This window comes from Nuphar pumila, chromosome 11 (assembly GCF_984573655.1).
Source record: "Nuphar pumila chromosome 11, dmNupPumi1.hap1.1, whole genome shotgun sequence".
In the NCBI taxonomy this organism is placed as follows: domain Eukaryota; kingdom Viridiplantae; phylum Streptophyta; class Magnoliopsida; order Nymphaeales; family Nymphaeaceae; genus Nuphar; species Nuphar pumila.
The window spans coordinates 99,289,009-99,303,875 of NC_143259.1; positions in this window are offsets into that span (position 1 = coordinate 99,289,009).

The window sequence follows — 14,867 nt, forward strand, 5'->3', positions numbered from 1 at the left end:
GACACACACGCCACTATTCATCGTTAATTTGTTTATACCATAGTCTTTTGTATGAAATCGATAACTATTTACGATATACCCGTTGTAACATTACACAACTTTGGTTGGACCATTTTGTAAATCACATATTCCTTGATCTTTAACATCACCATGGCAGACCCACAAACAAACATAAACAATGATTGTGATCACGACCAACTAAGTAAGTTAGTGTTGTTTACAAGTACACAATATATGTGAGCGTCCTTACCAATTCTTTCAACCACTCCAGAAACTTAGTTTCACGTTCTTTTTGTACTTCTGCATCAGTTAGATGTGAAACTTCTCTTCGCAATTCCATATCAAATCGTCTGCAAACCACAAATACTTATATTACCGAACCATGTATGCATGTATAGCACATAAAAGAATTTAGAATTGTGTTGTGTCTACATATACTTACTCGATGTATGGGTCGATCGCTGAGCAATTAAAAAAAATATAGATGTGTGCTGCATCTTGCTCTCGATCTGTCAAGAGTCTTGATCAGCAACTACCAAATGCATGCCCAAGTAGTTGAAATATCGACAGTTTGTCAGCTACAGTTACTTGTTCTCCATCATCGTTACAAGGCGGGCATGTGTAACGTGTTGGAATGTGATGTTCAAAGTACATAGATGAGAAATTTGAAATCTCTTCTAAAGTGTACGCCTCACAAATAGAGTCTTCTACTCTTGCTTTATTACGAACTTTTTTTTTGAGGTCAAACATGCATCTGTAAAAAATATAGATTTCAAATTTGAAATATCTGTCATTGAAGACACAAATATAAGAAAACATATATCTTTTAAATGGGTACATCCACTGATATTGCACAGGACCACCAACCCTTAGTTCATATGGCAAATATATGATCAAATGTTCCATAACATCGAAAAATGCTCGCGGAAAAATCTTTTCTAGCAGACAAACAATAGTGATGACAAAGTCCTCGAGATTCATTATATCAGATACTACGACTTTTGATGATGCATAAATATTCTATTTTATTAACACATTTTTACTATATAAATGCATCATCTATAGGTTAAGGGCATACACTTAGGTGCATAATGATATTATAGAGCTCTAGTTCGAATTTCATCGAAATCAGAGTTAATTTGAGGAAATTAATGCATTTACAATGTAACGGGTCATATCTCGGATCCGATTTAGAAGATCTGGATCCAGACGCCCATTTGGATCTTGGATTTGGGTCAAAATACATTGATTCAACCCAGCTCCAGCCCATTTGAGTTTTTCATAAATACTTTTCTAAAAAACCCCTCCTACATAAGGCGCCGAGTAAATATTTATCTTTTAACACTGATTTTGTAAAATGGCCAAAACAAGCCAAATCGTATATAGAGGAGAGGGACGCCCATTCCAGCCTTGTCTTTGCTTTGATTTTCGTGCCCTAGGGGCATAAATCTTACTCACCTCCACTTCCACTCAGCCGCCCCTCCCATTCATGTTCTTCCTTATCCATGAAGCTCATCTTCAATGGAGACGCCATCTTCTTCTTTCATTCTTTTCTTTTCACATCTTGTCCTTCTTCTCCTCCTGTTGGAACTAACTTTTGATTTGTTTCTTTGCAGCTGCAGTTGGAGTGTATCCATCATGGTGGAGGTCCCGCTCCTCCATGGTCGGCCGACCCTGAACCCCGGAGCACACCATTTGCAGATCCCTGCAAAGGAGACAACAAAAGGATATTAGATAGCATCACCGAGGTTCCTCGTGGCGCGAAGTCAACCAAAGTCCGCTCTGCCTTTCCCCTCAGTCATCGGATCGCCCTGGAGGTTGGTTCTCTCATCCCTTTCTTCTAGTTAGAACCCATTTTGTGCGTGAGTTATGTGGATGTGATTTTCTGTATTTTCGTTCAGCTTTAGCGGAAATCGTTTGCTCCTTCAAAACTGTAAATTGCAAAAAGTTGCCAGAGTCCATTTTTGCCTTCTTTAGGGACAAAGCAGTCTTTTAGTTAATTGTTTAATTTCATGTAGTTTTAGTGTTTTCTAGTAGTGTAGTTTGTGAATTAGAGTTAGTTAGAGTAATTATAGTTACTTTGCTTAGTTAGATTAGTTAGATACTGTAATTGTAGTTTTCTTTAGTTGTTTAATTGTAATCTAATTTCTGTATCAGTTTAAAATTAATTGTAGATGCAAGTTAATTTTAATTCTTAATTGTGTACTGACTTTGTGTTTTATTGTGTAGGTTGATAAGTTAGAACAGGTTCACAGTTGTAATTCAAATATGAGGTGCCAATGCACATGTTGTGAAAAGACAGTTTTGCCCCTGGAGACCTGCAGAAGACTTAGCCTCTTATTTTAGTTTATTTTCATAGTTACAGTGTTATTTCATTTAATTTGTAATATTGACATAGATTGTAAACCTTGTTATATTAATAAAGTGTTATTTTAGAATTAATTCAGAAGTATCCCGTTCCCTGTGGATTCAACCCGTACTCGCCACTCTGTGGAAAGTCGGTTTTTATATCTTTGGTTGATGATTTTCCCAAGTTTTTATTGAAAATATCTTTTAAAAATACCCATTATAAAAAGTACAACCAACTTTCGATGCACACAATGTTCAAAAAAATCTGCTCAACTCAGACAATACCCCCCATAGGTTTGTCTAACATATCATGGAATGCTAGGAGTATCAATCGTTGCATAAAGATATGACAATCTTGACTCTTCAACCCATATAAGTGTTCATCGTCAATCTTCACAACACGAGCAATGTTAGAGACATATCTATCTGGAAATCTCAATTGCCTCAACCATTGACATACCTGCTTTATTTGATCAGGTCCAAGCACGTACCTTACCTTTGGTTTCAGTACTTTGCCATTATACTCTTTGAGTTCCAATTCTGGTCATTTACATATTACTTTTAAATCCATACGGGCCTTCGAATTATCCTTTGTTTTCCCTTTATCATTCATTACTATATTGAACAAATTATCAAACACATTTTCTCCACATGCATCACATCCAAATTATGTTGTATCAATAGGGTCGGCCAATATGGTAGTTCCCAAAAAATAGATTTCTTTGTCCAATTGTGATCCTTCCCAAATCCAAGGAAGGACGTCGGACTACGGGCATATGTTAATACATCTGGAAAGTATCACAATCTTCTTAAAATATCTATGCCAGACAATCTTGTGGCTAGACCTTTCATTTGAGTTGTGTCTGCTCGAGACGCATTCCTTTGTCGTCGTAACGGATGGTCGCTCGGTAGAAATCGATGATGACACTCAAACCAGCAAGGCTTCTTTCCATGTGTCAATCTAAAAGATTTTGTGTCCTCCATGCAGTACGGACATGCCAACCTCTCATGTGTGCTCCAACCAGATAACATACCATATGCAGAGAAGTGACTGATTGTCCATAGAACAACGGTCTTCATATTAAAATTTTGTTTTTTGTCAGCATCATACGTGGTAACACCGTTATCCCACAGTACTTGTAGTTCATCAATCAATGACCTTAAATATGCATCAAGATTTTGGCTAGGTGAGGTCGGACAAGAGATCAATAGAGACAAGAAAAGATTTGGACGCTTCATACATAAGCTTGATGGAAGGTTGTATGGAGTTACAAATACTGGCCAGCATGAGTATGGAATTGATCTACACCAAATGGATTAAATCCATCTGTACATAGACCGAGTCAAACATTTCTCACCTCCATTGCGAAGTTTTGATGAGTACGATTAAAGTGTTTCGAAGCTTCGGTGTCAACAGGATGCATGATCTTGTCTTCATCATGTCGAACTTTATTTGCATGTCATATCATGTGTTTAGCTGTCCTTAAAGACATATACAATCGTTGCAATTTAAGAATGATAGAAAAGTAGCGTAGCGACTTGTATGCAACTTCTTTTGATCTCGTGCTACTATTTCCTCTTGTTTTTGGATTGAACCGAGGATGCCCACATGACGGGTATGATATGTTGTTTTCCTGATCCTTGAAATACAACATACAGTTATTTGGACAAGCATCTATCTTTTTATACCTCATACCTAGAGCGTTGACCATATCTTTCGCACGATAAAAATTTTGTGACAATTTTTCATCTTTAGGCAACATACTCTTCACAATCATGCACAAACGATCAAAACATGATTGACTCAAATTATACTCGGACTTCAAATTCATTAGTTAAAGAACTGTAGACAAGATAGTGTGACTCTTGCAACCGTTCCAAAGTGGGTCATCAGCATCTCTAAGTAAATCATTAAATCTACAAGGTGCATCGTTTGGTGATTTTTCATCTATTGCACTTCTTACATCACTAGGACCCATAGCAGATTTGAGTTCTGTTCCTGTGGCATCAAATATGAAATTCATATAAGGATTATCATGCACCACATTGTTATCGTCGCGAAATTTTCCCCCCGTCTTCCCTTCCTTGCGGAAGAGAGAAAGAGGAAACGCTTTCGCGCTTCAAACTTGACCGGATTTTGGAAATTGCTTTTGAAATACTCACCTCCGTTTTGAAAATTGCGGGAAAATCCATGGGATGGGGCTCGACCTGTCGGTACGAGGTTCGACCGTTCCTGCCGCCTTTAACAGGGGTAATCGAACCAAGGACCAAAACTATGCTTGACTTAGTTAAATTATCGAAGTTATGTTCTATCCTAAATGCACAGAGAATTCAGGCATGTGCTATGAGGTTTTGGGAAAATGCAGCTTGGGAAAACATGATGTATGCTTGGAAAATATTTGGAGTTGAAAAGATTCTCTCAGGAAAAAGATGAAAGTCAATTTCTCAGGAAACTCAGATGAAAAAGATTTGAAATCTCAGGAAAGTTCATAAAGACTTGGGAAAATTATGAATGGTTGAAAATCCTGGGAAAATGGAAGTGATTCTTGAGAAAAGATGAACCTTTTGAAAAGGGAAACACTTCTTAGGAAAACTTGGACTTTGAGAGTTTTCTTAGGACAATAATGGAAAATTTATAGGAAAACTCATTGGGGAAGGAAATTCAAAACTTGGGAAATTGAAATCCTAGGAATTTTTACCCTTGAAATACTTGGAAATCGATTTTGATCTTGGGGAAAGATTGGAAAACTCTTTTGAATCTCTTAAGAAAATATCATTTTCCAGGGAAAACTGTGGAAAAACTTGTCTTTGGAAAACCGATTTTGAAAAATCCTTAAAGTTTCTTGAGAAATCGATTTCTTGAGAATGAAGTTTTCTTGAGAAAATCAATGTTTTCATGATGCAAATGACATGAGTAAATGAATGCCCTTTGAAAAGATTTTCTGAGGAATTGGTTGGAAAGTGTGCATTAAGTCCAAATAAGTCCTTCACATATTCTGACTGTGGCCATGAATATGTTCAGAACTTAGTTGATTTGATGCACATGATTTTGAAAACTTTGGAAATATGATATGCATTTTAAGATAGCCTAAGAGTGTAGGCTCTATGTGACTAGTAGAAAGATGATGGATCTGGGTCTCATCCATATTCCGACTAGGGCCGTAAATATGAATCCCACAGAGTCCATCAACTCCCTAAGAGTTGGTGCACATGCCATTCGTGAACATTCATAGTGCTTTTGAAATAAGATGTATGCATCACATAAGCAGGATATTTGCATAAATTCAAACTATATGATATGCATCCTAGTCTAAGCAGGAAATTAACTCTCTTATTCCAAAATTTACATTATTACATTACTAAATAAAGGAAGTAAAAGAAATTTGCAGACTTCAGCTCCTTCTTTTGATTGTTCCTGCCAAACTTGAAATAGGGTTAGCTCAACTATGTGGGTTTTTCCAAGATTTTCCAATAATATTATGAAATTATTGGATTTAATTGGATATAAACCCTATTCTCATGCTTCCTTGATATTTGAAATGATATAAATGCAGAAAATTCAGTAGAAAATAGTTTGAAATCCGGAATGGTGGTCAAAATGACCAAAATACCCCTAATTATAAAGTTATACCTTTAAAATCAGGGTTTTTTGAAGGAAAACTCGGTAAAATTGAGATTTTGAAGTTCAAATTGAATCAAATGATGATGAAATGCAGTATGACATGCTGCTAAACACATTAGGACTGTAAAATCAGAATTTGGCATTTTGCATTTTATCCAAAATAACGAATTTCGCTTGTTTTTCACTTGGATCCGGGTCCTGCGGGACCCTGTTTTGGTATTATGGCTAATCCGAACCTCAAATTGATTCCAAATTGCACCAAATTCGGTATGAAGCGTCTACTTACTTTGATAAACAACCTGGAATGCTAAAAATCACGAAATGATATGATTTAAATGCTAAAATTCAAAGAAAGTCCTAAAATGGTGGATTTTGCCTATGGATCCGAACCAAATGCAATGCCTAATATGATAATGCAAGATTTACACCATGGAAACTTCTGATATTTTGCATACTGCTAAAAGACCCAAAATGGAACATTTTTGGTTTTTACAGCCTCGGAAGTTGAGCCATGGTGAGTTCGGCAACAGGGATTTAGTTCTGACAGAGGTAAAAATCATCCTAATCTGATGTAAAATGCCAAAAAAATAAAAAAAACGGCCATGGAAATTTATGAAATTAATCAAAGCTACGCACGACACCTACATGAACAACTTTCATGTTTATGACTTTGGCATTTGATCAATGGAAACATGGATAAAAAATATAACTATTCCTACCTAAACTAACAGAACAGACAAATGTAGCAAAACAGGGGACTGACAAAAAAAATCCGAAGCAGGTATCAACACTATCCTAAAAATCACAGACTTTTAGATGCAAACATAGGACATCTCGGACACAACTTTCACTTTTTACGGTTTTGGATTTGGAGCAACACACAAAGAGAAACATCTCAGAGGCCCAAATTAGGCTCTGACACGTGTCCCGAACTCTCGGATTTTTGTCAGACATAAAAAAAAATCAGAAACATCTGAGAAAATCATATTAAAAACTAGACATTCTCCCGAGTTCAGAACATCTTTCGGATCGAAAATCGGATCTCCCATGAGGGATATCTCGATTTTACAAGTCGGAAAATGATTTTCAAAACGCATCCCGGGTAACAAAACCCGACTTGCCATTTTGAATGTTTACCGCAGTAAACAAATTCAAATGCCTTCGAATTTTTGGCAAAATTTCAGGGATACTTAAGGGCGCATTTCGTGATTTTTTTGGGATTTTTAACAAAAAACAAATGCATGAAATGACGTGTGGACTGACTGACAAAAACAGAGACCTACTGAAAATGAGCAGAGTTGAAATAAATGCTAAACTAATCCTAATTAATTTGAAATGTGCTAAATGAATGAAATAAAATGCAAATTAAACCTAGCTAACTATATGAATGTTAAAAATCATCAAGCAAGCATAATTAAACGTTTTATATATGTCATTTTATGAGAATAGCTTAATCTATCTCTCGAATGAGCTCTTTCTTCAAACGACCCCCGAATCGAATGATGGGATCAAATCAAAGGGGAAAAGAAGTGCACCTTGCTTCGTTACGCAGCATAGAAGCTCTTGAAAGGAGCGGCTATCACGAGCTTCCTTTGTCCTTCGCTCCAGGCTTCGGATGGTTTACCCAAATTGACCTCCGCTTGAATCGAATTGGCCACTGCACGAGCTTTACTCCACCTTCTCCAATGAGCCAAAGGGGGCATGATTTCCAAGGTTCAAAATCAGATGTTAGGAAGGCTAGGTCGAATTCTCTAGTTCACAAAATGGTCTCCAAAAAAGATCCTTCTCTTGGGCGTGGAGCCTTGTTTTTATAAATTTTCTGAAGAAATTTGAAATTCAAACAGGCTCAATCTGAGCCCTCCATGTGGCGCCATCTCAGAGGGTGCCATCTGGGGGTTTGAAATTCAAATTTGGCTTTTGCAGGGAGCCCTCAGGTGGTGCCACCTCATGGTGGGCTGCTTTTACTAAAAATAAAATAAAAATGAAACCAAGTGGGAGCTTTGGAATGGCGCCACCTCAAAAGGTGTTTGACAAATGTCAGAAGAACAGAGCAGTGGGCTCAGAAGGTGCCACCTCAGAGGAGTTTGAATTCTACTTTTCTGATGAAAGGAGATCTGGACATGTGGCAGTCCAGGATGGTTCCATACCTGACAAGTGTCAGCCTACTGGAGGAGGTTCTTCAGATGGCGCCACCTCAGAGGGGGATTTGAATTTCAAATGGAGGTTGGCAATGAAGGAATGAAGGATGGACATGTGGCGCCACCTCAGGGTGGCTCCTACAATGCCATGTGGCAAGAGGGAGGAAAAGGAGGGAAAGGGACACGTGGCATCATCTCACACAAAATAGAAAAGATGAAGTTCAGGATTTGCGCCACCTCAGCCTGGAGTTTGAATATTTGAATTCTAGCTTTCTCTGAAGGAGGCAGAAAGTGACATGTGTCACTTGCTTTTTCTGAAGAAAGCAGAGAGAGACACGTGTCCCTTGCTTTTTCTGAGAAGAGCAGAGGGTGACATGTGTCTTCTACTTTTTCTAAAGGAAGCTGGAGATGACATGTGTCATCTACTTTTCTGAGAAAAATAGGAGGGAGACATGTGTCCTCTACTTTTTCTGAAAGGAGCAGAGATTGACACGTGTCGCTTGCTTTTCCTGAGGAAAGGAGAGAGAGTGACATGTGTCACTTGCAGGAGACATATTTCAAATGGTGCCACCTCAGGGGAGACAAGTTCTACTTTTTCTGAACAGGACAACACATGACACATGGGATCTCATGGTGACCTTGGAATGACACTTGGCACAGGGTGAAGATGGTAGACATTGACACGTGGCATAAAATGAAGAGGATGACTAATGACATGTGGCGGCATCTTAAGGTGGCCCCACACTGACACGTGTCAAAGGATGGCAGAAGAGAGAAGGTGACATGTGGCGCCAACTCTAGGTGAACCCTATGCTGACACATGGCAGGTAAATGGGAGGAGAGAGAAAGGACAAGTGGCACCAATCCAGGGGACAAGGCTCCCATATTTTTGGGTTTTTCAAAATTCAAATTTTCAAAAGAAAAGCCTGTGTGACACCACCTCAGTGTGGGTCCCACATTGTTTCTTTATTGAAATAAGGATAAAACAACAACTTCTTTTTGGAATTTTCATAAAATCTGGACTAATTGGTAAAACAAGAATTTTTGGAAAGAGTTGGCCCCTGTAGGGCGATTTTGTAAAAGGAAGATATTTGAAATAGCTAACAAAAGGGCAAAATCTGAGTTGAAGTGGCTGAAATCCATATTGAAAACTATCCAGATTATTTTTCTGAGGAAATATTTTGAAATTCAGAGCCCTGGGGGTAAAATGGGAAGAATTGATAATTTTTAAGACCCAGGGTTTTGAAATCAATTTTGAAAAGAGTTGAAACTTGAATCTGGATTGAAAATTTTGAAATCAAGAGTTCTGGACCTCGAAATGACATGTTGTGCAGTGCAGTGATATGAAATGCTCATGCAATGATATGCAATGCCATGTCTTATGAAATGTAATCCCGAACCAAGACTTGGAGATGCTTGTCAATTGTCAGGAATAAAATTTTGAACATCTGAGCTAAAAATAGAGAAATTTTGAGAGCTCTAGATGAAATTTGGACTTTTGCCAGGTCTGGGCTCAGAAAATGACCATTTTGCCCTCCGGCGATTTCAAAGGCTGGATGATGATGTTTGATGAAAATATCAGGGAGGTGAGTGAAAATTTGGGGTGTTTACAGATGCCCCTCTTTGCTACTAAGCCGGCTTGTGGCCGAGCTTAGTGGCAAAGAAAAACACAATAAATTTGGGCTATATATATAAAAAATGCCCCAGTTAGAAGGATCTGACTGGGAGTGAAGAAATTGGCCCGAGGAAGATGGTAGATATGAAGCGAAGAATGAAGAGGAAAGATTTGCTCTATGAGAGCGAAGTTTAGGTTTTTGCCCTTAACCTGGATGGGACAAAAATATCTCGCATGGAACGAAGCTCAGGTTTTAACCCTTAACCTGATTGGGGAATGAAATATCTCATGAGACTCAGGTTTGTACCCTTAACCTGATCGGGCGGAAATGGAATACCTCTTTGATTGAGGCTCAGGTTTGTACCCTTATCCTGATTGGGCAAAAAAAATGAAATACCTCATCGAAGGAGGCTCAGGTTTATACCCTTATCCTGATCGGGCAGAAGATGAAATACCTCTTTGAATGAGGCTCAGGTTTGTACCCTTATCCTGATCGGGCGGAAAATGGATGGAATCCTCGAAGGAAGAGACCATGATAGAACCTTCGAATCTTGCACAGTAAATCCGACAGAGGTTTTGCAAAAGGAAGGAAAATGGGGTCCCTAAAGCTTGAAAAGAGATTGATTTTAAGCGTCTCATTGCTGAGACCAAGTTAGCTTTTAAAATTGTCTTTTGCGAGAAAATGATTGGTGGTTCGACCTCGAACCGAAATGGGACTATCTATGGTGGGACAGTGGGGACACAGGGAAGTGTGCAATCTGAGAGTTCATGCTCTCAAAGAAGGGAAGGAATCAAGTCCTTAGGAGGGATTTAAAATTGGTGTCTGGATGTATCAAAGACGGATATCAAGCTCTCACTTCACGTCAGGATAGCTGGAAAAATATTGTCAAAATGTTGGAAATTCTGCTGTTGATTCAAATTTTTTGAAAATGTTGCACATTGTTGCAAAGATATTCCTTCTTTTCTACCTAAAGCATTACCTCCAAACAAGGTTCACTTTGTAGAATCGAGACTTGAAATCCAAATTGCTCGCAATTGACCTTCTTCAAGGAAGTTATCAATTTCCTTGATATGAGCAGAAAAGAGAATTTGATATTATGAAAGCAATTGATGAAAGAGTATTGATAATAGAATTTCACAAGATTAAAGAGGATTCTTGATAAATTTGGTAGTTTGATATCCTGGGAGCTTCTCTCATGATAATCTTGCTGCACTCTTTTGGGTTTTTTGCTACAGTCTCCTTCATTTTGGAGATATTCTGACTTTTCCTCTCTTTCTTTTTCTCTCTTTTGGGAAGGGTACGTCACAAACTCCTTCAACTTGGAGATGTTTCGATCCTCCTTTGATGATATTGGTTTATGGGTTATTTTGATGATATTGGCTCATTGGCTAGAAGATCTTTAGCTGAAATTAAATACGTTTTAGGGATTGTCGAGGGGTTCATCGCATCTGCCTTCATCTTGACAGTGCTTTGGACCTTCCCTGGAAGGATCCGTCACAAGCTCCGTCATCTTGGAGATGTTTCGAATCTTCTTTGGCCCCGGGGGTCTACTCGCCTAATTCGCCTTCATCTTGACGACAGGTGAGAGATCCCTTTTGCAGATATTTAATTGCAGCTTAGGTGATTCTGAGGAGACAGGGTTTGGGTGAATTCTCTCTTTTCTAGCACTCAGGACATTTCCACTGCCTCGTCCTTACAAGAATAGCCTTTAAAGATGTGCCATCGACTGCGATCAATATCGATCATCTACGTCTTTTCAATAACATTGAATCTTCTTTTCTGGCCATATTGAGGATTTATCCTTCATCCTTTTGGTTGGCCAATAGAAAGAATTTGAGTTTTGAATCTCTTTTCGCAAAAGCTTCACTCTTTTGGAAGTGATGCTGAAGGTAAATTGAGATAGAGATTAGTGCAATAAAGATTCTAAAATCAACAAATAATTTGATTGACAATTTGACAAAATTTTCTTGAAATCCCTAGTGAAAGTGAGTATTTGAAATCCGGCTCAACACATCCGTGACGAAAATTCTCCTCTCTTTTTCCCCAAAAAGAGAGACTCAGGCTTAGCCCTTACCTGAATGGGAAATGGGAAATACTCCTCTCTTCCCTGAAGAGGAGGTGTTTGCAAAACGAACTTTCGAAGAGAAATCGAGCTTTCGTCAAAGCTCCCTAATATCAGGCTTCTCTTATGGAAAGGAGACCGATAATAGTGAGGTCAGAAAATTGGGTCATGAAAGGAACGAGTCCATCACACTCTCCCTGCAAAGAGGGTCCTTCATGATGAAGATGGCCTAGTATGAAATTGGGGGTCACAAGAAAAGCGAGTCTCCGTCGAGCCTCTCCCTTAAAAGGGTTCCTTGTGTGAAATTGGAAATTGTTTTGCAAACGGTTCACAAAGACGCGAGTTCCTTCAAACTCTCCCTAAAAAGGGGCTAAGCGAACGAATTGGATAGCATGCGAAAAGAACGAGCTCCCTCGAACTCTCCCTAAAAAGGGTCTCTCGCAAGAGAAAATGATTGAAATTGGATATTGAGATTGATTGACCCGAAGGTCGAAACTGGAAATTGGAAATTGGTTGTTGAAAACTGAATGACTCGAAGGTCGACATTGGATGACCTGACGGTCGAAATTGAGAATTGATTTGAACAAAAAGGTCGAAATTGAGAATCGGTTGACCGAAAGGTCGAAATTGTGTGACCCGAAGGTCGAAATTGAGAATTGATTGACCTAAAGGTCGAAATTTGGAAATTGATTGACCCGAAGGTCAAAATTGTGTGACCCGAAGGTCGAAATTGAGGATTGAGTGACCTAAAGGTCAAAATTGGAAATTGAGTGACCCAAAGGTCGAAATTGGAAATTGGTAATTGAAATTGAGAATTGGAGAATTGCCTGATTTGAAGATTTAAATTGGAATTTGGAGAGCAAAATATCAAGCTTGAGCAATTGACATACCCTGAGGATCAAAATGACTTGTATCAACAAGGGAGAATGATGAGTTCGAGTCAGAGCTCGAATAAAATATAGAGATCACGAGTCGGAACCCGGATCAACAGAAGAAAATGAAGCGCTCGAGTCAAGGCTCGAGTAACTAAAGAGACCTCGAGTCGGAACCCGGATCAACAAAAGAAAATAAAGAGCTCGCATCTGAGCTCGAATAAGGTAATGAGATCACGAGTCGGAACCCGAATCAACAAAAGAGAATGAAGAGCTCGCATCTGAGCTCAAATAAATAGAGAGATCTCGAGTCGAAACCCGGATCAACAAAAGAGAATGAAGAGCTTGAATCTGAGCTCGAACAAGATAGAGAGATCTCGAGTCGGAACCCGGATTAATAAAAAAAATGAAGAGCTCGCATCTGAGCTCAAATGAATAAAGAGATCTCGAGTCAGAACCCGGATCAACAAATGAAAATGAAGAGTTCGAGTCAAGGCTCGAATAAAGTAGAGAGATCACGAGTCGGAACCCGGATCAACAAAGGAAGATGAAGAGTTCGAGTCAAGGCTCGAATAAAGTAGAAAGATCACGAGTCGGAACCCGGATCAACAAAGGAAAATGAAGAAATCGAGTCAAGGCTCGAATGAAGTAGAGAGATCACGAGTCGGAACCCGGATCAACAAAGGAAGAGTTCGAGTCAAGGCTCGAATAAAGTAGAGAGATCACGAGTCAGAACCCGGATCAACAAAGGAAAATGATTTGAATAAAAACCCGAGTCGGAACTCGGTTTTCCAAAAAGTTGAAAATGTGCCAACTTGAATACTGGATTTTGAAATAATACCAGTTCGAGCACTGGGTTTTGGTTCAATATTGGCGATGATCTTTGGATCATTAGGAATTGTGATGGGACTGTTTGTTGAAATCCCAATACCGACCGGATTGTTATTAATGCAATTGAATGCAAATGAATATGAGTTGATGCATATGAATGCATACGTGCATGAAATGAGGAATTTGTTTATCCTGCCTGCATATAGAACAAAATTTTAAAATGCCCCAGTGTAACTGGGAAAGAAAGTTGGATCATTATCTGAAGGAAACAGGAAGGATTACAAGAGAAGAATAAATGTTTCAAGTATAAAACTTTTTCAAGTGTCGAGCATTAATAGGATCTGGCAATTCTACCCCATCGGCATTGATGAGCCGATATGAGTTGCGGGGTAATGCTTCTTTGACAACATAGGGACCTTCCCAATTTGGCGACCATTTGCCGCCGGGACGATGCTTGAGATAAGCTGTGGATCGAAGTACTAAATCATTGACTTTGAATCTTCTTTCGATGATAGATTTCACATATTGCCTGGCTACTCTCTGGCGATAGGATTGAGCATGGTCTGCTGCTTTTAGCCTTCTCTCATCGAGTAAGTCTAGCTGCACTAGTCGCTGCTGCTGGTATTGATCAAGAGGTAATTGCAGAAGTGAAGCAAATTTCAAAGCGGGCTTCTGAACATGTAGCGGCAATACTACTTCTGTTCCATAAACCAGTTCTGATGGAGTAGCATTCGTTGGAGTTCGAATAGTGGTCCGGTAGGCCCATAGTGCATCGTGGATCTTCTCATGCCAGTCACGACCTGTTTCCACAGTTCGCTCCAGGATACGAATTAAAATCTTGTTGGTGGCCTTTGCCTGACCATTCCCTTGAGGATAATATGGAGCGGAAAAATGGTGATAGATCTTGAATTTTGAGCAAAATGTCTTCATCTTTTCATTCTTGAAATGACTGTCGTTGTCTGACACAATGTCATGTGGGATGCCGAAACGGCAAAGGATGTTCTTGCGAATAAAAGAGACCACGTGTCGGCCTTCTACTGTGCGGAGACTGATGGCTTCTACCCACTTGGTGAAATATTCTGTTGCGACAAGGAAGTATTTGTGGCCATTTGAAGCTGAAGGAGTGATGGGACCTACGACATCGAAGGCCCACATGGAGAACGGCCATGGAGAAACAACAGACTGTAAATAAGTTGCTGGAGCATGGATGGAAGGTGCGTGTATTTGACATTGTACACACTTTTTCACATAATGATAACAGTCTTGTTGCATAGTCTTCCAATAGTACCCTGCTCTTATGATTTGCTTGACAAGGGTTTGGTAGCCGACGTGGCCGCCACAAATGCCTTCGTGTGCTTCTCGCACGACTTCTTTGGC